At 36.8% G+C, this 25,644-nt stretch overlaps 1 protein-coding gene across 4 annotated transcripts in view; it reads right to left on the reverse strand.

Moving 5' to 3' along the window:
* LOC145767580 (rap1 GTPase-activating protein 1-like) overlaps positions 1 to 25,644 on the reverse strand; it is a 96,704-nt gene that overhangs the window by 47,849 nt on the left and 23,211 nt on the right. The window contains exon 1 of one of the 4 annotated variants that reach the window (XM_082579435.1): positions 6,450 to 6,588. The exons of the other annotated variants lie outside the window; for them this stretch is intronic. The gene's annotated coding sequence lies outside the window, so the exon portion shown is untranslated. Of the gene's footprint in view, positions 1 to 6,449; positions 6,589 to 25,644 lie in introns of those variants that run through there. 4 annotated transcript variants of the gene reach the window in all.

The following is a 25,644-nucleotide window of genomic DNA, read 5'->3' on the forward strand; positions in this document are numbered from 1 at the left end:
AACAAGTCAAACCGGTTTGTTTTTGCTGATCGCGAATGAAGGGATTTAAATCTTGTTTTTTTTAATGCATTTTTTTTTAGTTAAAAATGCACCATAACATAAAGTGAGCCGGCAAACCAAAAAAATGCAACGCAAAAATACGGATAAGCAAATCACTGCTTACTGAGATGACTGAGACAGCAAAATCCGTCATTTTTACAGCAAAATGCGTCTTTTTTTACATTGATTCAATGTCTCGAGACGTTAAAAAAGAACTGATTTTGTCTGGGTTTTTTCTCAAGGTATGTCACATGACCTTTATCAAAAAACAGGTGAAAAGACTGCGGTTCTTGTCGCCCAGAGTTCAAATGCTAATTTTATTACATTTTCAGAATTTTAAGGTGCTTGAGGTGAATCGAGTTTAAATTAATGCTAAAAAAAAACAAGCAGAAAAATGCTTCAGTTGAAACTAATCCTTATTTTCAAGGAAATAAAACTAATTGAAAAATAGGCCAACTATTAACGCAGTGCTTTTGAATAACGTAAAGCCTGGATAAACTGAGATTTTAATACAATCAACTTTTCATCATACAACAGGAAAAGTTGCATAACAACGTCAGTAAAAATTGGACATACAGCCAAATGTATTGCAGATATTTCTAAAAGCAAACCATTAAAGAACTTCGACTAAATTACTCGATGAGCATCATATTCAGGCAGGAAGTTTTTCATCATCACATACTGTTCAATGATTTGGACAACACAAATATAAGACCAGTTATGTTGAAATAAAGACAACAAGAGAAATAAAAAGAAACAGCCTCCATTAACCCAGATAGCAGCGTCCGTCAATTTTGCATTGATTCAACGTCTGTCGACGTTGAATCAATGTAAAAATGACGGATTTTGCTGTCTGGGAAGATTTTAAACAACAGAAATCCTTCTAAAAATAAAGCAAAAATTATAGCAGCTGACTTACAAAAGTGCACAAGGTAACGCTGTGATGCATGGAAATGCTGCCATGTCCCCTGGGTATGGAAATTTAGGTTGGGCTTCCATGTCACCGGATTCAGGAATACTTTCGAAAAATAGTGAAATTGCTAATTCAGCAAGCGATAACTCCTTCAATAAATGTGCCAAAAAATCGAGAATCAAATTTTAATCCGTTGTGTCTTAAATTTCGACTGCAAAGTATCCAAACTGCTAAAAGGTAGGCGGCTACTGGCACTCAGTTCCTTTATTATTAAAGCCTGACTTCAACTTTTACACTTGAAAGCTGAAAGAATTTAACAACCCCGGAGTTTCCTGAACTGCAATGCTGCTTCAGCGAGTGTAGCTGTTTAGCCTACCGAGCATATGGTGCGCGCCGCAAGTCTACCTTTTAAATTTTATTTACGTTCAAGGCGATATGGAAATAAACAAAGCTCTTATGCGGAAATTTCGAGTCTTAAATGTTCAAATGTTGCTGTATGCAAATCAATGTGTTAATAATGAATGGGATGCAACGCATAAATTAAGAAGCTTCTACTGTATTTTCAGCCATGATTCAATTCGTTTAAACGTCATATAAAAGTTTCAAAATGCAGAAAGTATCAGCTGTTTTAAACGTTTATACACTTCAAGCGAAAATATGGTTTCTGTCTGCAAAGCAAAGTTGAAATCCATGAAAGCATGCACAGCAGCACATCTCACCCGGTGGTGTTGGAATCTACTAAAAGGGGTTTTTGTAAAGTAAAAGTCCGCCCAGATAGCTCAGTTGGTTAGCGCGTGACTTTTGAAACGAAGAATCTTCAAGATCAAGCGGCGCTAGTTTGACTCTCGGGGTGTGCGCTTGAGCAACGCACGTGAAGGACTGCTCTCCATTCAGCGGCACCTAATGAATGGAATAATTCCCCGGCAAGAAGACTTCAACAATCGGAAACTTCACTCTGTCAATTTCGGTGACCGGCCCTGCGTCAAAAGCCTCTACAACTATGCGAAACTGAATACTAACAGTTTCTTTTGCCTCCCCAATTTTTTTTTCTAGCTGCGTCACTGCGTTAAACTTGATTTGAAGAAAAATGTGTTGATCTAAATGCCGCAAAGCTTGTTGCAGAAAACACAAGACACGGAAGCAACATGTTTCATTACAATAATCAGTGAACTTAGGAAGCGGTGGCTCAGACTTGAAGAAGCTGTTAATTTTTAATTGAACATCATACATAGCCCAAGTTATGCAATAAGCTCAAATACTCGACGTAGGTGTACAAATGTGGTAATGTAGCTCTATAGTAATTTCCCAAGTGAGTAGCTTACACATCAAAAACAACAAACATGTTTATTAACTTGGGAAAGGAGGCCAATTAGTTTTTAATCAAAATGTGACAGATCATTATTGAATGATGGCCATTTGATTGTTAATTTTTAGTCTGATTTTGTTTGAATGAGAAAATCTTAATAAAGCAGAGTTTTGCGTTCAAAGCATAAAATTACACTCTTTTAACATAGCTTTTAGCGTCTTGATATCTTTTCCAGTTGTTTATTGTTTTGTATTTGTGTACATAGCGTCACGTAGCGGAAAATTAAAATATAAATTGCTGTTTGATAGATGGCGCTGCATCCATAGAGGTAAAGCAACAAAACAGATGGCAGCACATTGCAGGAATGAGTTGGAACCTGACGCGGTGGGGAAACATTAATAATTCTGTACACTACAGCACGCTAGAGAGCAAACTACGAGCATTCCAAATAAAGTTGAACCTCAGAGTAATTGTGACCAATGACGCGTTGTTTGCGTTTGGTCTGAAGGAGAGCAACCTCTGCACATTTTGCAAAATTGCTACTCGAATGCCTTTCATTTGTTTTGCAAATGTCATGGTATAAAAAATTATTGGGAAGATGTTTTTTTATGGATATCAGCAAAACTGAGAGCAAATGACCAGTTGATTCCATTTGGAACTGCGAATTCTAATTTGCTAAATTGTTTACTTTTATGCGCACGATATGTTGTTTATCGATGCAAATATGCCGAAGCTAGCCCGACAATTTCCCAGTTCATTCAAACTATGAAAGAAACTCAGCAATCAGAGCGAGTAGCCTAATCGCCGTAAAGTCTGAGAATTTGAAAAAACACCAATTGAAATGGAACCACATGACATAGATAGATAGTGAACTCGAACTCGCATGCATCTTGCTGATGTGCTGATGGGTACAATATCTGTATATCTTTTGTGTTTGTTATCTGTGTTGTTATTGTGGTGTAATAAAAGAAAAAATAAAAGGTTTACAGAAACCAAAAAAGTAAAAAAAAAAAACAAGAGCATGCTCTTGTGACTGAGATGTCAAAACAACAAGTCGTCATCTAGAAGTTCCTTCCTAAGGAAGAACTTGATATCACGTTTGCAGAGTTAAAAGGTCACGATGGAAATGCGCAATAAACAATAACAATACAAAAACCGTTTACCGCAACACATATCAATCTCGGGAGGGTAGGCTATCAACTACCCCCATGACTACAACCACAAACAGCAGCAACCGTGAGTGCGGTGAACACAACGGCGGAAATGTGACTTTTGTTCACGAAATTGCACTGACACTGTCTGCTTTGTAAAGCGCTGAGGAACAGCACATTTTGCGATTGATTTAGCGCTACCGTAAATTTTTACGACGAAATTTTTTTCCCACGAGATTTCTGTCTCATTGATTCTAGTCACTCTAAAAGTAAGATTTTCCGAAAGTGTTTTGAGAGATTGGTTGATTCAGATTGCGAAATAACTATTTGCCAATGAAATTCTGCAATGATAATTCAACGGGCGTCGAAAGTGAAAAAAAATTTCGCGGCCCGGTCGCGAAATTTTTTTTTACCACGAGATTTCGGTCTCATTTACATATTTTGGTAAAAGTTTGTAACCGTGTGAATGCAACATTTTCTCGTTGGCACGGTTGGTTCAGTGGTTTCATCCTCTGCCTAGTGATCGCGGGCCTGCGTCAGTGATTCAAAGCCTCTACAAGTATGCGAAACTGCCAGGATTAAGCTCTGCAAGAAGCTTTCCCAGTCCGAGGATAAAGATTCAATCAATCAATCCTCTTCAATGAACTTGCATTTCTATCTCCTAGCCAGCAATTGATTTGACTTCTTCAAAAATTCATTTCAATTGCCTGAGGTAGCACACAAGCGCTAACAAAACCTTAATTCTAATCTTACATTTTCAATTGAGATTTTAGATAAGGGGGTCCGAAACTACATCCACTTTTGGCATCCTCCATACAAGAATAGCTACATTATTTTCTGATTTACAAAATATTGCACGAAAGCTTGTAGCGAGATGTAAAAAATTGGCAGTTTAGCAATTGACCCTTTTAAACTTGCTGGAAAAGCGGAGCTGCGCTTCCGGTTATATAATGTTCCTAATTTTCACTTATTACGCCGCTATGAAATGTGGGTATGATTTTTTAACCAAAAAACGTTGTAAAAACTTGCATGTTAGATCAAATGAAACCACAGCCTGTGTGTGTTACAATTACAAAAAAAGAATTGTGATTGCAACAGAAACAACTACATTACGTGACAATCACAGAAACAAAAACTGTTTCGCAATTCCGGAAAACGTGGAAAGCGCTACATGCGTCATAAAAAAGGAAACACAATAATCAGGTGATTGTTGAGTCACAATCGCGATTCATCGCAAACTACAAAATTAGCCTAACCTCTTCCAGAGTCACCCGAGTTCTTTAAAATAGGTTTTTAATTGACGTTATCACAACGTTACACCCATGACGTATTTTGCTATCTGTCACTCAACACACATAGTCAACAAGGAAAATATTATAACAGTATATTTTTACATCTCTTTTGCCATAGCTGGAATCTTTGACTGACATTAAAGCGATGAACACTTCTCTATGTGCTGACAAAGCCAAAAATACGGAAGCTCATAAAAACGCTTTGCTTTACCCCTTCCAGTATAAATTATATATAATAATATAGCTCCACATCCATAGTGCAAATTATGTTTCTAGGGGTTGTATTATGTCCAGTTAAATGTTTCCAAATGAGTTCAGAATTCTCTTAAATTTCTAGTGAGTTGCAGCAACAGCTGGAAAGGTACGTTGTGACATCACGTCTTGCATAAAAGAATATATCACAGATTCATAACAACTATTTTTTTCTTCAAAATTTTAACACAATCAACAAACAGAGTCATAGACTATTCAGCTACGACGTAATAAATTGCCTGAAACATACTTCAGATATGAGTGAACTGTACAAGAGCTTAAAATGCTGTAACTGAACTCATGAAAAAAACGTTTTGACAACCCAACTTTACAAATTATTTCAAAGCAAGAAACACAACTTACAGGAAAAATTGTAAAAATATTCAGTTAATTAATTTCAAAAAAGATTTTCTTTTGGTGGATCAATTTATCTTAATCCTACGTGAGCAAGCTATGCTGGAACTCCGACCACTCAACTTATGCAACGCTGTAAGGAGAAATATACCGAAGCAACAGCGATCGACATTTTATTTTCCAAATTATGCTCAATATCTTTGGTTAAACAAAATGAAAGATAAATTATTAGCCACGAAATCTCTCAATATGAAAATTACTTAAATTTTGCCACGCCCAGCAGATACTGCCCTCTGATTAGTGTGTGCACAGCTTTGTATGCTGAGCGAGTGAAGCTCCTGCAAGGTGCCCGGAATTTATAATCAAATCAATCTTCCGCATTACAGAAGATCAGTGTTTCTACCAAAATCAACCGGTTGAGAGATTCCAGACATCAAAATTCAAAAAGGTGTCCATAGAGTGACAGGGAGAGGGCGTCCAAAGAAAACGCTTTTCGTAGGCCAGTTTTTACTGCAGATGTAACCCGATCTGTCTGGAGGGCTTTTAGCCTGCAAAAAGACGACTTCTACCCTTATCACAAAAGAGCGGGCCGCGTCCACAACAAAATTTTGTAAACCAATCTATAAAGGCACCAAATCTCCCTAGCCATAGTCCAGCGTTTTTAATTGATAAACCAGCGCTTCTTTGGTGCAGGTCGCCCGTTTCCTGACTCTATACCCCATTTATACGGGATGTGGTTGGTCGGTTATTATCAAAGGTCTTCACGATCTAACTTACAGTATTTTATTCTGTGTTAGTGACTGCTCTTGTTTTTAGCGCTGTTGGTGCAAACAAAAGTTCAAACAATTATAGGTAACCCACCACACTATAAATATTTTTGACGATTGATGTTTGAATAAAGCAAATTATTTCTGAACGATTTGTGACAAAAAAGCTGATCGACCGAACAAAGGACAACAATAAATTGAAACAAGGCAATAAATAATTATCTTTTGGCCTATCAAGTGATATTACAACGACATTATCTCAGTGTTCTTAACTACTGATCATTGATAACATCGATAACTGTGTTGCTCATGTTCAGGCAACAGAAACCTGCTTTACCCCGTCCACTTTTTCTAAGGTACAAATTACCATCTTACCTTTTGCTTGATCTTTTATTTCTTTTTGTTATAGCTGTCCGTGTGGCCGGTGGTGTAAATGACGATGATGAGTTTAGAAATATTGATGAACCACTCGAAGAGTTTCGGATTTTCTTGCCATTTTTCACTTGAGACTCAACTTTGCACTTGTGTTCTGGCAACGACTGGCGACGCAAAAAGCTTGCGTTTTTATATTTGTCTTTTTGAAACTCTGATTTTTCAGCACTGCTAAAGGAACGACTGAAAACGCTCTTGAATACTTTAAAACTTGACATTGAATTCCGCTTCAAGCCAACAATAACTGGCAACGATTTTCGTCTGTTGGCTTTCGCTTCAGCTTCATGTGCTGAATTTTTCTTTTTTCTCAACACAATCGGTCTGTGGTTATTCAAGCTTCCGTTCCTATCAATCAATTCACAGGAAGTAGAACTATCTCTTGATGGGAGAGTATCACAACTTCGTTGGCGAATAACTGGAGGTGTTTCTGCATCTCTGCCATCCGTTTGTGAATTTTGATCTTTAGCCTTACTCTCCGTCCCAAGCAAGTTAGAATTACTACTTCCGCTCCAAGACACCGAATGTTCGAGAACACTCGCTCGCGCTACCATGGAAACTGGTCTAGTATTGCATCGATAATCTCTATTATGACGCAAATGAACCGATATGCTCGGAGATAGTTGGTTTGATGAAGGCGTCTCCATCTTGATTGACGTATCTTTCGCGGAAGTGTCTGTTTCGATGAGGAGCGAGTCGTTTGCATCGATTACGTTGCAACTCCTCGATGTATTGTTGCCGTTAAAAAGTGACAGTTTGTTTGTGCTGATTCTAGCAGGGGTCGAAGGTCGATCAATTGTCACGTTTTGACGTCGAATTGGTGAGAGGCGTAAAGGCCACGCATCTTCGTAACATTTCGGAAAGTTTCGGCGAGGCAAGTCGGAAGAACCAGGTGACAAGGCAGCATTTTCTGCGCCACGTGACTTCGGTGGCGTAAAGAACAAATGTTCTGTTCTCAAAGCAGCTGCAGTAGGAAGTGCTGTCATAGTGACGAGTATTTGCTACAGTGACGTAACGATGACGTGATAAAGATATGTCACGTATCAGGCAAGCACTTAATAATTTTTAACAAATTCGTATTTTCTCAACAGTTGTCATTTTTCATCACAAAAACCATGACGAAACCTACAAAAAAACACAAAAAACAGAACCATGATATCATCATCATTGTATATTGATGATATGCATTGATGCATAAAGGATCACCTGCCGGATTAGCAAATACTTTAAAGATACAGTTTGCAACAACTACTGTATGCTATCAAGAGCTTCAATGGCTTGTGAGTCACCTGTGTATTTCAGTAAGTAGTCCACACTATTTCAATTTTACAGCAACCTAAGTCACAAGTTTCATTTTTAAACATTTTTCAAACTACTTGTACATCAGCTGAACTACCTTACAATATATTCTTTCGTCAATATATGCTCTGAAATTTCAATTGAAATCCTTTCAACTATCTTAAATGGCATATTATACAAGATATACCACTCGATACAAAAGTAAAAGATAAAAATAGGAACCAGTCTCGTGCTGTTCTATAGGTGTTCTTGATCATGAGTTTATAGCTCGTCTGTGGTATGTGATTAATTTTGGATTAATATAAATATTTTAAACAAGATTATCACAAAAACCTGAGTGATCATTGTGGCAAGTGGAACTTGTTTATGAAGTTTTTAATTGGGTTCATACGACATCAAAATACCATTAATTTCACATAAAACTATAGCAGTGATGTTAGCTAGTAAGAAGAAAGGTTTTCAGAAGTCGTTAAAGTTGTTATAAAGTTTATGGAAAAATAAACCCAATTAAAATTAGAAAAAGAATTTAAACTGTTAACGCTGACAGTTGAACAGCTTTCTTGTTCGTCGTTTGTGTCTGAAGTCTGAATGCATTCACCCACACTCAGTAAATTTTCCAGTTTTTTTGCATTGATTCAACGCCTGCAGACGTTGAATCAGTGCGAACACGAGTAATTTTGCCAGTTTGGATGTGTTTTCGTTCAGATCGGGAGCTCTTTTCGACTTTAACCCCAACTTAAAACCATAAGAACTTTGTGTTGTTTGTACACATGCGATACAACACATCTGGCATTTGAAAAAAAGATATATATTGCTTGAAAGTCCCACAAGCTTTTATTTTTAGTTGCAAAGGTTAATGAAGAAAAATGCTGAGTTCATCTGGCTCCTTGTTCTTCAATGCAAATCATTAACCTGTCCTTTCTTCTTACAAGACTAGGCTAAATAAACACTTATTCCAAATTTATGTTCTTCGCCTAAGCCTAAGCTGCAAAAGCATCTGTTGCATCAACAAATACAAAACCAACATCTCCAGAGCAGGGACTGGAAAGTTGACATGACAACAAAATATAACCGCTATTATTCCATTATATCTTGATGTAGATCTTATCATCTGATAGGTCGTGACAGTGATGACGAGACATTTAAAAGTCCTCCCCAGACAGCAAAACTGTTTTTACATTGATTCAACGTCTGCAAACTTTGAACCACTAACAAGATAAAATTGACAAATATAATTTTATATTTGAAATTTAAAAGTTATTAGCAACAAAAGACAACTTCAATAACTTCAAAAAACAACTTCAAATATGACGGCTGAAAGAAACGTATATCAGTAATGGATACAACGTTATATAGAACACTTTGTTATAATGACTTCAGTACTGTTACGTATCAATATTTTGTATGTGCTAAAGTTTAACCCGATGCCTATGCATCCTCAGAGCTGAATTGCACACAGCCATAACATAGCATTCACAGTTAGTCTACACAGGATAGGAGCAAAAGCATTTTTCTGTTGCTCTTCGTTGTAATTCTTTACTAATACATGTAATTCACAGCTGGAGGTTGAATCATCTTCTTAAAAAAGTTTTCTTTCGCAAATATTTGTTAGGACAAACATTAATAACTTACTCTATATCCACACAACCTCACTGTCATCGATCATAAAAAAAAGTTGTCAACTTTGAGAACTAGATAATCAAGACCTGTTTACACAACGCACTACTTTCAATCCACTTGTCGTGGTATAAATCTCTTTCGCGATGCCACCTCACACAAGAGTAAATTGTCCTTCTTTCAATTGACAAAATCTTTTTCGACATAAGTGCTCTATCTACTGACATTGAGAAAACGCAAGAGAAACACAGCTCGGTGATATTTTTGTTCAAACCTACCAAGCAACTCAGTCCTTCATTAACTGTTTGCAAACGTTGAATCAATGTTAAAAAGGCAATTGTTTGCCGGTCAAGAAATTGTCACTGTGACACGCCCAAATTAAATTTATTAATTTTAACCCAACGATTTGCTCAAAACTACTGGCAAGAAAGGAGAGATCAACTAAGCAATGACGTTATGATACGTTCTTTAAACGTCAAGTGAAGATCACAATATTTCAGGTTACCATTCGAAAAAGTTTACACAAACGAAAGTACTTTTTTTGATAAATATCTGCCACTTATGTTTAAATTCGCAGATCTGCTTCGCTTAATTACTGGTCATAAATTGGATTGAAACGCTTACGGCATATACAAACTGCCAAATGGCCCGATTCACACGTACTAGTGTGCAAACTTGATTTGTAATCAATGTTTATGGTACGAATCAATGTGAGCCAACACCACGGCGGTACCTTTGAGGCCATAGGTGTCCAAATTCATTACACATTTTAATAAAAAGGTACTTTTTGTATCTGTTTACCACAATATGACAATGTCTGACAACATTACCACTGGTATTATAAATGAGACTCTGGTAATGGCAGTCGAACTGCAGTCTATAGTCAAAGAAAACACACGCAACAGTAGAATACATCAGGAAAAGTATGTTAAATTTTCATTGCAATGCATGTTGCAGTAGCCTATGTCACTAATTGATGGCATAGAAGTGCAATAGGACCCTTTTGACTTAGATACTGTAAACCTAAGTTACATAAATGCAGATATGTGGTTCAAAAATAAAAGATATATTCAATATAGCACGGTCATTAACAGATAAGGAACAGTCCTTTTCAATTTTGGTTTTACGCAAGAAGTTTATGCTACGTTGTACGTAAAAGCTAGATCATAGTTAGGGAATTCTGCCTAAGGTGGAGATTTGAATAAAAATAGCTAAGCGCTCTAAGCAATCCAATGTCGGATATGTTATTAAACATAATCTTCAATGTAACAACAAACACAAGGCTATTAATTTCTCAGCTACACTACTACTTATAATTGGTTTTTTTATCAAGCTCAAGTCTTCTGCTGGCGTATCCCATGACCTGTGTTGCTCATAAGACAAACTGTAAAATTTACCTCACCGCTAACATAAACTAAATGATAAACATCGGCTGCTTAAAATTTGCACCACCACTGTCCCAAGGATGGTAAAAGTCTTGATTATCATATTGGTCAAGCAAAAAAGTCTCTCAACTTCATACGAAGAAGAAAACTTTTCTAACTATGTAAAGGATAAGTTCTTGTAAAGCCGTTTTATGAAAAACATACATTACTTTCTGTGATGACAAATTTCAAAATCATGTATCCCTCCATTACAAAGTCAATATTTCATTGAACCGTTCAAGCGATTAAAAACTCTAATACTGTAATCGTAAAACAATAATTCTTAAAAAGTCTATTTCTCTTAACTCTAAACTCCCAGATAATATTCCCTCATAAAATAAACATGGTCTTTCTTTTGTTTCACTTCATTACTCTTCTTTAACTAACAGACTTTGCTATTTTTAACATTTTCAAAATCAACTGTCTGGGTTCAAACATGGCATGGGTCATTGGGTCATACATGCTAGAAAAGATCGCCTCCTTAATAGGAAATATACTGTGACGTTTAATAGAGGAAATGTATCTCTTTGTGTGAAATAAAAATGATATCCTCGATGGAACCAGTCTGGGGCTTTTTGCCAAAGTTTTGCAAAAGTTTACGTCTTGCCTTTTAACCGGAAACTGGAATTAAATTCCAGAACTTGTAGCTTTCAACCAACACAACTCAATTTTCCCAAATAACAAAAGCCGTCATTTTACACTGATGCAACATCTGTAAACGTTGGATCAATGTAAAACCTCCATGTAAAAATGTGGCTATTCCATTCTTGTATTTTCGTTTGAATTCTGTCTTCACTAAAAAGCATTTAGCAAAAAGTTTTTTTCTTGTTTTATGGTCGTTTTCTTGCATTTCGTAATATTGTTACCGCTTGCCATCTCGCAATGCCGCTAAAAGCTTTAGGTCGCAAAAGTGTTCATCTAACCGGTTTCATGACCACTCACGAGTGATTTTAATCCAAAGTCTTGTTGGTTTTGTTGAGCTTTATATTGATGGTAGCTTAACGTTTTAAAACGTTATATTAAGGTAAAACGCCCGGAATTGTGACAATGTCGTTATCATTGAAGAACTGACATCAGCAAATTAATTAAGGTGGTGACGAACTGAACTAATGCTCTTTCCATTCGTATAAGCAACTAGTTGATCATCATGATCTTGTTCTAGTTAGGTGCATTAATATTGCAATTTTGTAGGGGATTTTCAATGCAAAGATTACTTAACTTTTTTGTTGCCTTCATTATTTAAACGTAATTTGACGTTATAGCAATGAAAACAGGTGACTTCCATCATGCTAGATGCTCTATTTCATCCTGGATATTTCAGTATTGACCATTTCTGAGTGGTTTCTTCGTCACCCATCCAGAAAGGTCTGCTTTTGTGCATTGATTAAACCTCTGAAGTCGTCGATTCATGTAAAAGATCAAATTTCACTGACTGGCTGTAGGTCCACCTGGCATGGTGGCCCATTCTGGTAATCCCTCCCTCTTAATATTGAGGATTAAACTAAGGTCTGGAACCTGAAAACGCTTCTAACATGAAGTCATACTGTAACCAAACCTTACACCATGAGGAATATTAATTTATAGCTTTTCTGCTTTCTCATATGATACAAGATGGAATTAAATCAAGCCATCAAAGAATTAGATGTATGATACAATTGTTTGAGTTTAAATTTTTAAATGTTCAAAAGTTTAAATGAGGTAAGTATATCAAAATAGTTGAAAAAGGCCCTTCTTTATTTTAAGCATGAGCACTTACAACTTCACTCAACACTACACCGACTTATCTCTACCGGCTTCCTTTGTCACGACTAAAGCAAAAAGATATCTTCTTTTGGGTTTCTTAGCGATAATTACCTCTTACCTTTAAGCTTGAAATAACATGTCTTACTATATAAGGCCTTAGCAGATACGAAAGTAAGTAATCATTACAGAATTAACAAAATACTTTGTGAGGCAACTGAATCTTATCGTTCATTTTGCTTCCAGCAAGAAAGAGTTCTGTATGCTCTAAGACAATGTAGCAAATCGATTCATTTACCAAAGTTAGAATTAAAGGTAAACTGACCTCAATTTCACAAGCAAAATTTGTTGACCTACGTTTTTAAAAAGGACCTTTGTTTAAACAAACCCTTCAACTTTTAATTTAGTTCTAATGCACTTGACAATACAGTATACGGCTCTTTTGCGCCTCATAGTAGTCACCTATGGAGATGGATCCGTCATTTTCGGGGGATAAACAAAATGTCTTGCAACGATTCAACGTTTGCAGATGTTGAAACAGCGTAAAACGAAGGCAATGAGTTATCAAATTTTTTTGAGTAAATATACAATTGTAAGCATAAGCAAACTATTTAAGTAACCGCTTTTAGGGTTGCTGAATATACATGCGTTTCCCAGATTGTAAAAACCGTCATTTTAACATTGATTCAACGTCTGCAGACATTGAATCAATGTCAAAATGACGGATTTTGCAGTTTGGGTTGATGCTTGATATTAGCCCTTAAAAAAATCCATAGGCCAATTAAGAAACTAATACAAATATCACATAAAGTTTTATGGAAACTATCGACTTCGAAAAACCTACAAAATGTTGCAACTGAGTAAGAAATCGTTAGACTAAAAAATGTTTAAATTGGCAATCTTTTTGAAGAACAAATCTGAGTTTATGTTTTACGTGGATGGTGGAGATAATGTTTTTACAGTTACAAATCAGTTAATTATTCGTAGCTATTGAGCAATTATCTGCGGCGATCAGCGCACAATCCAAAATTACAGTATTTTTGAAGCAGCTTAGAAGACATAATCACAATCATCCCTGTCATGGCTTATAAGTGCGTCAAAACAAGACAGTTTCAGAAAAAATATTACTAATGTGCCCCTCAGCTACTGTACGTTTGCTCGTTTGAAAATCTAAAGTTACGTTGCTGACCGCTATAAACAGAGCCACTTTAACAAGCCGAAATTCTGCCACTGAAAATGATTAAAATGAAACCGCCAACCAATCATAAGCTACGGTTTAAGTGACGTAAAAAACGGCAAAAAGAAGATGATAGAAAGCAAATTAAGTGATGGATTTTTGTCAGCTAGTTGGCTTAGGGGTTAGGGCTAGAAAGTAGTCATTTCATTGACACGGGTTCGATTTCCACCACTGCTATTGCTCTTTTTTTTCTGTAATTACCAAATAAAGTTCAAAACAAGCATTAACTCTCTGGCTGAGTGGTAGAAGAGTCACAATTGGACGGTAGCCTCTTATAACATGTTCTGATTGGTTGGCGGTTGCATTGTAGTCATTCGCAGTGGCAGAATTTCGACTTGTTAAAGTGGCTACCCTATAAACATGGTATCGCACACAAATATTTTGGCCTGTTTTCATCAAAACACAGATTTTGCATTTGACTACCAGTTTCTGCACTACCTAGCCATTAAAAACGTCCATTTTTACATCGATTCAACATGGCTAAACGTTGAATCGATGTAAAAATAAAAATCTTTGTATGATAAGATGTCAGCAACAAACTGTCACTACAGGAAGTGGGTTCAAATTGTATAAAACGTCCTTTCCCTGCTAGCAAAAAAATTAATTGGCACTGTCAAGTAAAAAAATGGAACACTCCTTCCTGTTGTTTCTATATCTGGCCGCTTCAGTGGAAACACAAAATCTTGCCAGAAAAACTAAATGCAAAAGTTTGATATCATTAACGTCTATTCAGCGTAATTTATAAATTGTTTTCACAATATACATTGTCGTAGAAACTTTTCCTTGTTCTGGGAACCTGGAGACGTGATCTTAGTCATCAAATATTTGTTCAAACTCTAGCAGGGAATAACTTTCAATGCCAATATTTTCTTACGGGTTTCCTTCTGATAATCTCCAGTTACAATTGCCCGAGTGATGGTGCAATCAAAACTTATAAATTGTAAAACTTTTATGTGATCAATGTTTGGATCTGTTCGTGGACGTCGCTGTAATAGCAGGCATATAATGAGTCGCTACAATTGCACGCATGTAATGCGTTGCTACAATAGCATGCAAGTATAATGCGTCGCTATAATAGCATGCATATAATGCGTCGCTACAATAGCATGCATATAATGCGTCGCTACAATTGCACGCATGTAATGCGTTGCTACAATAGCATGCAAGTAATGCGTCGCTATAATAGCATGCATATAATGCGTCGCTACAATAGCATGCATATAACGCGTCGCAGCAATTGCACGCATGTAATGCGTTGCTACAATAGCATGCAAGTAATGCGTCGCTATAATAGCATGCATATAATGGCAAGATGCTAATAAAGCGACGTCCATGATCTTTTGACGCATCCAATTTGTATTATAAACATAACTACAACTGGCATGCAACCGACAGTGAGATCTCATATTTGGTGCCGAATTTGCTTTTCTTGCGTTGCTTCATTACCACTGCCAAATGCAGTACCACACTAAAAGGTACACTTTTTTCCTGAGCATGAATACTTGTTCCTGAGCTTGATCTCGTAAGTTTTAACTCTCTGTAATATATTTATTGTGACTCTGTGATAGTGCTCCACATGGTATTATGCTTTAATCTTTGCTTTCAATTAAATTTATTTGGCTTCATGTAAATCTCATTCATAATCTCAATCAATTTTTTTTATTGTCCAGTTTGCAATCCAGCTCCTTGCTTCATAAAATGTCCTTCTACGCTTGGTTGAAGACAGATGCTCTCCTCCATGTTATTTCATAATCAATCAGGGTGGGGAGCAGCCAAAGGTCCAAGTATGTTTTTAGGTTTTCAGGAACCGAGAGATACTGTAAACTTTCGGTAAACAACCACTGAATATTGTCATCAACCTTGTAGGGAAGTGTTTGTTTGTTTTTGTACGAAGCTAAAAAGTTGAGCTATGTCCGGTCGAAACAACAGTTCAAACTCTATCCGACATACGCTGAGGATAACAGTATCCCAGCCAACAAATCGTTCTTTTTTTTGATGATCCAACGTCTACATACGTTGAATTAGTGCAAAAATGATCAGGTAGCTGATTCATTTTAATGCTTCTATATTCTACATCTGTGGTGTCCTTCTCCTAAAAATAGAACAACATACAAACAACGACGAGGTCCACAGGTGTGAAGAGATGGATGTCGTTATCGCGATGGTAAAGGATTCCTGATGAAGATACTTTTAAATTCTTCTGCACAATTATTTTCCTGCACAACGCTTCGATACAGAATGTATTACTTTTGCTAGGTGGAAAAATTTATTTAATATATCCTGGCCGAGATTTGAACCCAGGTTGATGAAATCCCGAGAGTGCTTGCAGCTACTACTGGTTGGTAGTTTTCACCACAACTAACCATACCTTTCGTCATTTACCATTTTCCCCCGCTTACTAAAGTGCCAGAATATCGCTTATTGCAGCTAAGTACTTTTTGTTGCAACCAGCAAACAGTAATGATAAAAAATGAAATGACAAAATATCTTATAGAACTTTTTGAGGCAACAATATTCACAACCAAGCATCACCTTTTCAAGATTCTGTCGTCTAGACAAAATGTCACAAAAAGTCATATACGTGAAGTAACACAGCCGAACGCCAACGACGGATAGCGTTTAACTGAATTGAGTTAATCCTTATCACTGACATGATGCATACATCAGCCCAGACAGCAAACCAGTCGTTTTTGCATCAATTGATTCGACATCTGCAGTCGTTGCATCCATGTAAAAACGATTGACTTTCTGTCTGGGCGGTAATACTCATAAATAATAAAGTCCAAGTCTACAACTTCAGTGGAAATTTCGCATTACAATTGCTGGTGAAAAAAACAAAACATTCAAAAACTTGGTGCGAAAATTGAAAAACTTTATCTCGTCTTTTCGGTATGATTTTGTGACGTAACTATAGGAACCAAGTTCCAATCTCATTCCAAGGAAATCTAGTTGACAGAGTGAACCCCGGGAGTAGAAATAAAAAAAAAAATTATATGCCTGTACGTAGGCTACATGGCTTGGGTAGCAGTTTCTTATGTTGTTAACACAACGTCTAATGGATGTTATTATCAATAATGCATAACGACACGATCAGCGTCTATTGATAAACTATTAGAAAGGCAGATGCATTATTACATTCGTTCCGTTCTATTATGACATCAAATGTGGGGTGCTCAATATAATTAATTCATGTTTTTACGTGGGCCAAATTGCCATCTTATTCTTATGCCATTAGTTTTTCTGTTTAATTATAATGACATCATAGGTTGAAAATTTTAAAACCAAACAAGCAATGAAACGAAAACAATTTGATTATATTAACTACAATGACAGATTGATGGCACAGCGTTGAAGAATAAAACCAAAGATTAAAGAAAAGAGTCGTAACTTTCATAGCAAATACCGTTTCTAAACTTTTGGTAATTATAAAAGCGTCAGGTGTACTGTGAACTAGTCAAACTACTGTAGTGTACACGTGCATATACGCATGCCTATACGTGCTATGTATGCTACATATTTTACCATTCAAATAGTACCTTATACAGTTCATGCATCTTTTTAAGGATAAAATCAATAATATTCTTTATTTAAACATTTTTAAAGCTTTTATTAAATAAACACCCATGAACCATTGAATATCACATATTGGACATTCTATTATCTTGGAAGGTTAAACTATGCGTTTGTACAGAGCGGTGTGTTAGGGGTGGAAAAAACATGCTTTTCTAAATGATAATACCGCTCGTGGTGGAATTTACAGCTCCAACACTTCCGGAAAAGAAATCACTTCTATATTTTCCACTCAGATAATTATGTGCTTGATGACATGAGCACAAATTGATGAGTTATGCCCTTGCTCATGGGAAAAGAACCACAGTAACCTCTGGAACGTGGTATGAGGCATGCCCATTTTCATTTTGCATTGTGCAAGATGATAACAAAATGCACTCTGCATTCAATAAAGTAAACAAACAATTGTGTCCTCAGAAAACTATGTAGTTTTAAGAGAGTTCTGTTATAAAATATATGTGGTAGCAATTTCTAAAGGGAAACTCTGGTACTTAAACACTGGTTGGTTGTTTTGCATGAAACATAGGAACTTTTAAAGTACCACGTTGCACGTTTGAATGACATGACGTCACCACTTAAAAATGTATTTTTGCCTTAAAATCTATGACAACCAAGAAGACTTCACTGTTTCACAAGCAACGCATGCGTACGTGCGAGGTAAGTATGACCTCATAATTCAAAGTCCACATGCAGTATGTGTGGTCGGAAAAGCTATACTTGTTAACACACAGCGTATTTTAAATTTGGAAACCTTGAAATGGCAGTGTTTCCAAGACAAAAACGATCTTTAAGGAAAGATTTTTTTTAGATTTTTTCATGTATAGAAAGAAGTCTTGATAGTTGACAGGAAAAATTTCACACAAAAGCTTGGGAATTTGTGTTTGTTTTTAACACCTTACTCAGTTATCCATCAACCGCGCAACCGGAAATTGTAACGTGATAAACATGTGACCTGTTATGTCACTTCCGGTTTCTGCACAAGTTTTCAATTAAACAATTTGCAGAATGAAACTGCAGTTGTGAAGGTTTCAACATTGGTATAATGTTAAAAAGCATTGATTTAACGTCACAGATAATTGCAATAATTGCTGCAACGTTCGCTATCTGCATATTAATGACTGAATCAAGCAGGTGATAATGAAACGTTTCTTAACGTTGCTATTCGTTGAACCCCCTTTCTACTGTGCAGATCAAATGGACAATTCAAAAGTGGAAAAGATAATTTACTGACTTCAACAGATTTGCAGCATTTAAACAAAACAAAGATCTATCGCATTCATTAATATTGATCAAACGTCTTTCAACGACAATGCATAGTTACAGCAAGCAATTTCTCAAATTCATGTGATGACTGCGCTGCAAAAAATACCACTCAGCTAACTCAATTAAACGTTTTCTTGTTGCATAACTTTTACAGCTTAAAACCTCACAGCAACATTCAACAAAGCTTCTCATACCTAATCAACTCGCATTAACCTGCATATGGAAAACTGTGGACCTTCACGAGGGTAACTTACTTTTTAGCAACGGCTGCTTGTTCATGTGATGAATCATACAGTAAGAGAAGGAATATCTACTTTTTTTGTTACTAACGTTTAATAACGCCGGCTTCATAGCGATGTGTGAGTGCCCTGGTTCAACACCCCTCAAGAGCAAGTGACAGCATCTTTCGTAAAACATTTAAAGGCATACCTGAAGGGAACATAAAGATTGGCTAACTTGCCTTTCGTCCACTTAATCTAAATCTTCAACTACGAGGCGTAAGCCTGGATACTACAGACGTTTCATACACCATGTTAATAAGCATCCTCGCAGCGAATGAGGTTTCGATATGGAATGATACACGAGACGTGGAAGCTCATGCACCGAACTCTTGCGGCTGTCTGCTCGCTCTAAAATCTCACTAACCGAGCCTGCCAAACGCGCAAACATAAATAAGCAGGTTTTGCTTACTATCAAAATGCATGAAAGAAAAACACTGAAGGATTGCAACGTATGCTGTTGCATGGTGGTGTTCATTCAAAGGAACCTGTGATCAATAGCCCTGAGTCAACTTTATTGTCTTTCGATAAACCATTGAAATATAGTTGAGCAGTAATGTTGTAACAAAATTCTATTCGAATAAACCTGGCAACAACTATTATTTTGAATACTGAAAATTTGGGTGTTCATCAGGATAATGATCGTTTCTAGCACTAGTTGCAACGTTCATCTGATTGAACTTACTTTCACTTACATCAGATGAACGTTGCAACTAGTGCTGGAAACTATTGACTTTATAATTAGCAAGCTATTTCAATTAGCCGGACAACAAATTAAATAATGTTGCCGTGGTATGCCGGAAATACTCGAGGGGAAAAAGTCGTCCTTCTCAGGTTAATTCAGCATTTTAAAACATTCAAAAATGTAAATATAATTAAAGGTCTGATTTTTGCTACCTAAAAAAGTACTCAAACTTATTAAAATACACAAGCACGGGACACAAGTTATGTAATTTCTAAACGGGGAACGACCTTGTTGCCGGAAAACTGATCAGCGTAAGGATTTTAATTTTCTACTAACAGACTAAATGAACCAATTTCACAAATGTAGATACAAACGATTTGTTTTAGCCTGATGCTGCGAGATCGCTATGGTAATGTAATAGCGTTTCATCACGAGTTTTTGGAACACAGTTCCCCTAGTCATGTGCAATAAAAACTTGGATCTACAGTTCTAAAATAAGCAACGATGATGCTGCTAAAATCAAGACTTCATCTACTGTAAATGAACTAAGGTTGCGCTTGATGTCTGGCTCAAGAGCTTTTTTGTCTTACGCTTTCGACAGGCAAGAAATCGGAAGTTTGAATGGCATTTCAAGAAAAACGGTCAGATCAGGATTTTGTTAAAATTTTATGAGTAATGCGGTAACTCAGGGGTTGTCTGAAAGTTCGCTTGATGAGCTTCCAACAGGCTTATAATTGCTTCAATTAGTTCAGTAATAATGACGTAATGACGTTTCTATGATGATTTCATCAACTTATCATATGATTGCTGTGGGTTGGACAGATGCATCACATGAGTAATTACGCAATGCAACCATTCTTATTGAAAATTTTGTGGTGCGCTCTTTAAATTTTAATACATTCACTCAAGTTTGCGGTGAGATGGCGCAACGGATAAGGCGTTGGCTTTCCGATTATGCAAACCTGGTTCGACTCCCGGCTTCAACTGGTTGTTGAAAAAACACCGCTCACCTCTACCCAGGGTGTAATAAATTGGTTGGGCGTAGTTGCTGAAGTAAAGGCGGCCGAGAGAAAGGAACTGGCCACCCTACTCTTCTTAGTGCCGAAGGCTTAGTATAACGAGAACCTTATCTTCTCATTCCCCAAAGCTTAGTATGTGAGTATGGGACCTTTACCTTGTATACATTTTTCTCCAAACCATAAAAAATTAATGGAAATAATCATTTCTGAACTAAGCTTTTTTGACCAGCAATTTCGCATGACAAAACTCAAGCCTGTCGAACCGGTGCTCGTTGGAGTGTCGCAAATGCACTGACGTTGTGTTTTTCGGCAGTCAAGTGTAGCTAGAATGACCGCGATAGACACGTGTTTCGCCCATGAGGCTGGGTTCATCAGTATCGCACCGTTAATTCATGCCACATAGTTCTAACCTTATTCCATATCACACATTTGATATCATTTGTCACAATTTTACTTGCAATGCTAAGCTTTCTAAATAATTATTTTGTACAGTTATAGCTTCTCTTTCTATGTTTTTCACCTTTGCGTAATTCTAAAGGTTATATCAACTAATAGCAGTAAATTGATGTTGCTTTCCAACTTTGATCTTTCTTTGTATAAAGCCTTGTCGGTGATTTTAAAGCTTTAGAAATTTAAAGTATCTAACAAAAATAACAAACATACAGTAGATCTACATATTCCCTTCGGTTCAAAAATGGTAGTGATAATATATTTTTTTCGAAATCAAACATTACACTGATGTAAACATTGGTCATATGTTGTTGTTTTTTTTCAATAATTTGCAATATCTACTGCATAAAGGCTAAAACGGTTTTAAACTCTATCTTAATATTAACTCTATCCTGCCTTTGATTTGCGTTTACAAGCCCACAACCTGGCACAGTGACATCAACAAAGCACGGTATTTGCACGTTTGCATTGTACATGTAGTTTCTATGGCACGCAGCACACAGGCGGAAATGCTTTACAATTTGCCTTTTTCTGGAATACACGTGTCTATTTTTAGACTTGCAACTTCAAAGAACGGATTTTTTTCCATTGTTTACTACAGAGTTGCAGCTTCACACTAATGGCAGACTATTTTAATATTCATCGAAGCCCACTCAACGGTGCAGTCAGCCATGACGCATCTACTTTAGTATGCATCTTTGGTTTTTCAAGTTTATTTTGTAAAAAAAATAAAAAAAAAATTAACTATCTCTGACACTCAGAGCAATTTTGATGTCAAGTTATGCTGTTCAAGCTTTGTTTTCCTCTTAAAAGTTTTTGAACAAACCGAAAACTTTCCATTTGTTTTTTACTTTTGTCTTACATCACAAAGCCTAATACCCTGGGAGGTTGCTTGGCTATACACGTTTTACAGCACAACAAAGTGAAACTCATTGCCAAAGCTCAATTTTACCACTGTTTCACCAGAAAGTATTGTGATCTTTAAATTTTGTCCTATCCAACACTGCATGTTGATTCAATGCCTTTTGAGTTTTTTCCCAGACAGCAAATCCACAATTTTTTTTACATTGATGGCGTTGACGTTGAATCAATGTAAAAAACGGTTGATTTTCCGTCCATGTTACTACCTTGCAATAATCTCAGAACTTCAATTGAATTCTTACTGTTTGCTTCAAAGGCAGTCACTCGATCATATAGCAAGGTAGTAGCTTTCTATCATTTCCTGCATTGATTTTATCATCATCCAGTTACTCCTTTCAACCGCAGCAACAAACTCATTTGATGACGAGAAAATTGAGCTCAAAACTGTTGTGATAGTTTTGTTTTTTGGTGTAGTGTCGCGAATCACATGGACAATGGACAAGCTTTCAAAACAAAAATGTATTTTCACGTTTAAAACATAAATGTGGTGGACGCTGACATTGCGTACATACACCCTTTCAATATTTCTCTAATAGTGAAGATGCATGCAGCAATAGTGTGCGAAATGTCAGTATTTTTTCAAACCAGAAAAAAAAGCTTCAGACCAGTAAAGTTCAGTCCTGATGTTGTTTGAATCATCTTCAGACCAGATAAACTTTTTCAATCAAAATTATTAAATTTCAGTAAAATTTTAATAATTAAAATTTTAGTTCAACAAGCAATAAACTCCAGTTATACAGTAATGAATATTTGAGATTGTCAATTACTACAAAGCATCAACCAAAATTACCTCGTCTTGACAACAAATCTTGAACACACGTTGGTGTAATGTCAATAGTGTAAAAATAATGTTCATCCAATAGCCTTGCTAACAACTATATTAAACGCTTTAGTTTTATGATGTATTTGGTATACACGCTTTAGGAAACCAAGTTAGTTTTGGTTGCAATTTTTTTACATTGATTCAACTTCTGTAAACGTTAAATCAACGTTAAACCGATCTTTGGCAGCTGAGTTGACAAAGATATCTTGTTTCGCTTCGGTTTGTGTGTTTGCCCACGACTTTCAACACCCCGCATATTCTGAATAAAGAATATCTGCCGCGAAACTGCATAATAGACTGAATCAAACCAGCGGTTTCCAATGACGTCACAATGCAAGTAATTTTACCTAAAATTTTATGCAAAGAAAAAACAAAGATTTGCAACAGAAAAACTGTATTTTTTTCAGACTAACTCCCTTTTTGCTTTGTTTACTCATGCGTGGCCAATGACCTAGCTCAACTTTAAGCGAATTGCCCTGTCCATAAATTTTTATTTGATTTTAAACCTTAGCTGAAGTTGGGCCTTTGTGACAGTATAGACCCAGACCTGGCATTGCAGTAAATTAACAGCTTGACTGTAATCGGAAAAACGTTTTTGTTTTTGTTAAAGCCAAATATTTCCCATACTACTTGAGGGATCACTTTGGGCACAAAAAAATGGAAGAGATGCGGAAAAGATGTTAATAATAACAATGTCTTTTTATAGAGCGTTATATCCGTTATAAATAAAACAGTGCTTAGCAAAGAAAACAAATTCCGTCTGAACCAAACCGCGTATTTGAAATCTGCAGGTCGCTGCAGCAGATGGAGTCTTTTGATCGATAAACACCTTGGAGATATGACAATCGTCTCTATGAACCAGCTGACTGCAGTCCTTCTGACCCTTGTAGCACTCAGACAAAGAATTGATTCTTGCTTTGAACTTTGCAAATCGTTTGTTTAATTTACTTCATATCCGAAAGTTTCGAGAAGAACGCCCACAATATCACGTGGTTGCTGCAGCGGCCTGCAGATTATAAATACGCAAACCGTACAGAGGCGTGGCACAATTCGTTTGGTCTTACACGTCGTCTTTGCTCGCGTAATCCACTCAACCATGGGAAGAGCGCGAATACTACCAGGATTGCAGTTCTCGATTCTAGTTTTTCGCTTCTTTTCGTTTAGCAAGTTATCGCTGTACAATTAGCACAACGCGATTGATAAAAGTAGCCTATTCTTGTCTGTGCATCAGGCCAGTCAAATACCAAATCGAAGATATCGTTTGTCTACAATGAAGAAATGAAATAAAAAAAACTATGGATACAAACTAAATGAAAATTCTCTATCAGTTTTCTGGCGCTTGCAGGCTGAACTATCACATGGTTTTGAAAGCATTAACCAGTTTCCTTTCTGACGTTTCGTCAGCTAGCACAACTGACTTCATCATGCTACAAGTGCAAAACATATTTATCTTCATAAACATATAAACAACATCAACAGCGATATAACGAGCCAATCACACTTTAAACTCAATCGACCTCGCAGTTGCATCCCACCATTATATCGCTTATAATGGGGGCAAAACAAAACTGAGATAACTCGTTGATTCTACAACCTCGTGTGACTCCATTGTTGCTTAAACAAAGGAAATCCGCTGTGAGCCGACGAGGTGTTTCAGTGAGCTACAGTACGGTAATAATGCTTCACTTAAAAGCTTACTTGCCTGCTCTAAGGTTTTCAGGATGTTATCAACATAATTTTGTGACGTCACTTTAAGCTTAGAGACTTATGCTATAGCTGGTAATAATAAATGATAATGTGTGTTTTTATATAGCGTCGTATCCTTCGCAGAATGGGTTGATCCTCACCCCTTTACAAAGAAGACAGTGTCGGTGTAGTCGTGTACAGGCGCAACTGAGTACATTATCACCTGAATCCAGTGGCGTAGCCAGGGGGGGGGTGGGGGTTACAACCCCCCTCTGGCACGCGTGTGACGTCACGATATTGAGAATGATGCTTTCAGTCTAAAAAAAATTGCCTAATTTTAAACGAAAGAGCGAGTTTTGCCAATACCAAACATCTCAGCCAGGAATTAGCAACAAGAAAACATAGAGACTTAGCTTTATTTCCGAAAAATGCCGAAGAAAACATGATCTTATCCTTTTGCTATGCCACCGGACAGCACCATTTTACAGGAATATTCATACCCAAATTTTTGTTGAAAATGCTCTCAGAATGCACCAAATTCAAAGTAATTTTTCAATTTTTCTGGGGGGAGCCCCCCAGACCCCCCGCCGCTGGGTCGTCAAAACCTCCCCTTTTTAAAATTCCTGGCTACGCTACTGCCTGAATCCAATTCATCGCTGAGCGCCAAGCAGAGATAAGATTCAGTATCACTTTTAAATGGTTTTGGTATGACTCGACAGAGTATCGAACCCATGCCTACCGATTCAGAGGCGGACGCTATAACCACAAGCCACCGAGCCGGTAATACGTAATTGTAGGGGTACGTGATTTTGCAATGCAAATTTTGTGTTTGTCACAAGTATTTCATACAGATATGGTTTCTATTTCCATTCTGTGACAATGCTTTTTATGGAACCTCTTCCACTGTTGGCCTCGCGATGGCCAACCACCAAGTAAGCAAGTGAGTGCTAACTACAAGTACACAAACATCGAAACCAACTTTGTTTCCGTGAAAAGGTCATTTTAAAAAAACATTTTGCTTTCCTCTCCGAGCTGACATTTATTGTCGGATAGAGGTAGATTTGCCTCCAGTCGGTTACAGTGAAAATGCTAATACTGCACTTTGATGCCTCGAGTCACAAGAAACCAC

Source organism: Aplidium turbinatum, chromosome 3 (genome assembly GCF_918807975.1).
Source record: "Aplidium turbinatum chromosome 3, kaAplTurb1.1, whole genome shotgun sequence".
In the NCBI taxonomy this organism is placed as follows: Eukaryota; Metazoa; Chordata; class Ascidiacea; order Aplousobranchia; family Polyclinidae; genus Aplidium; species Aplidium turbinatum.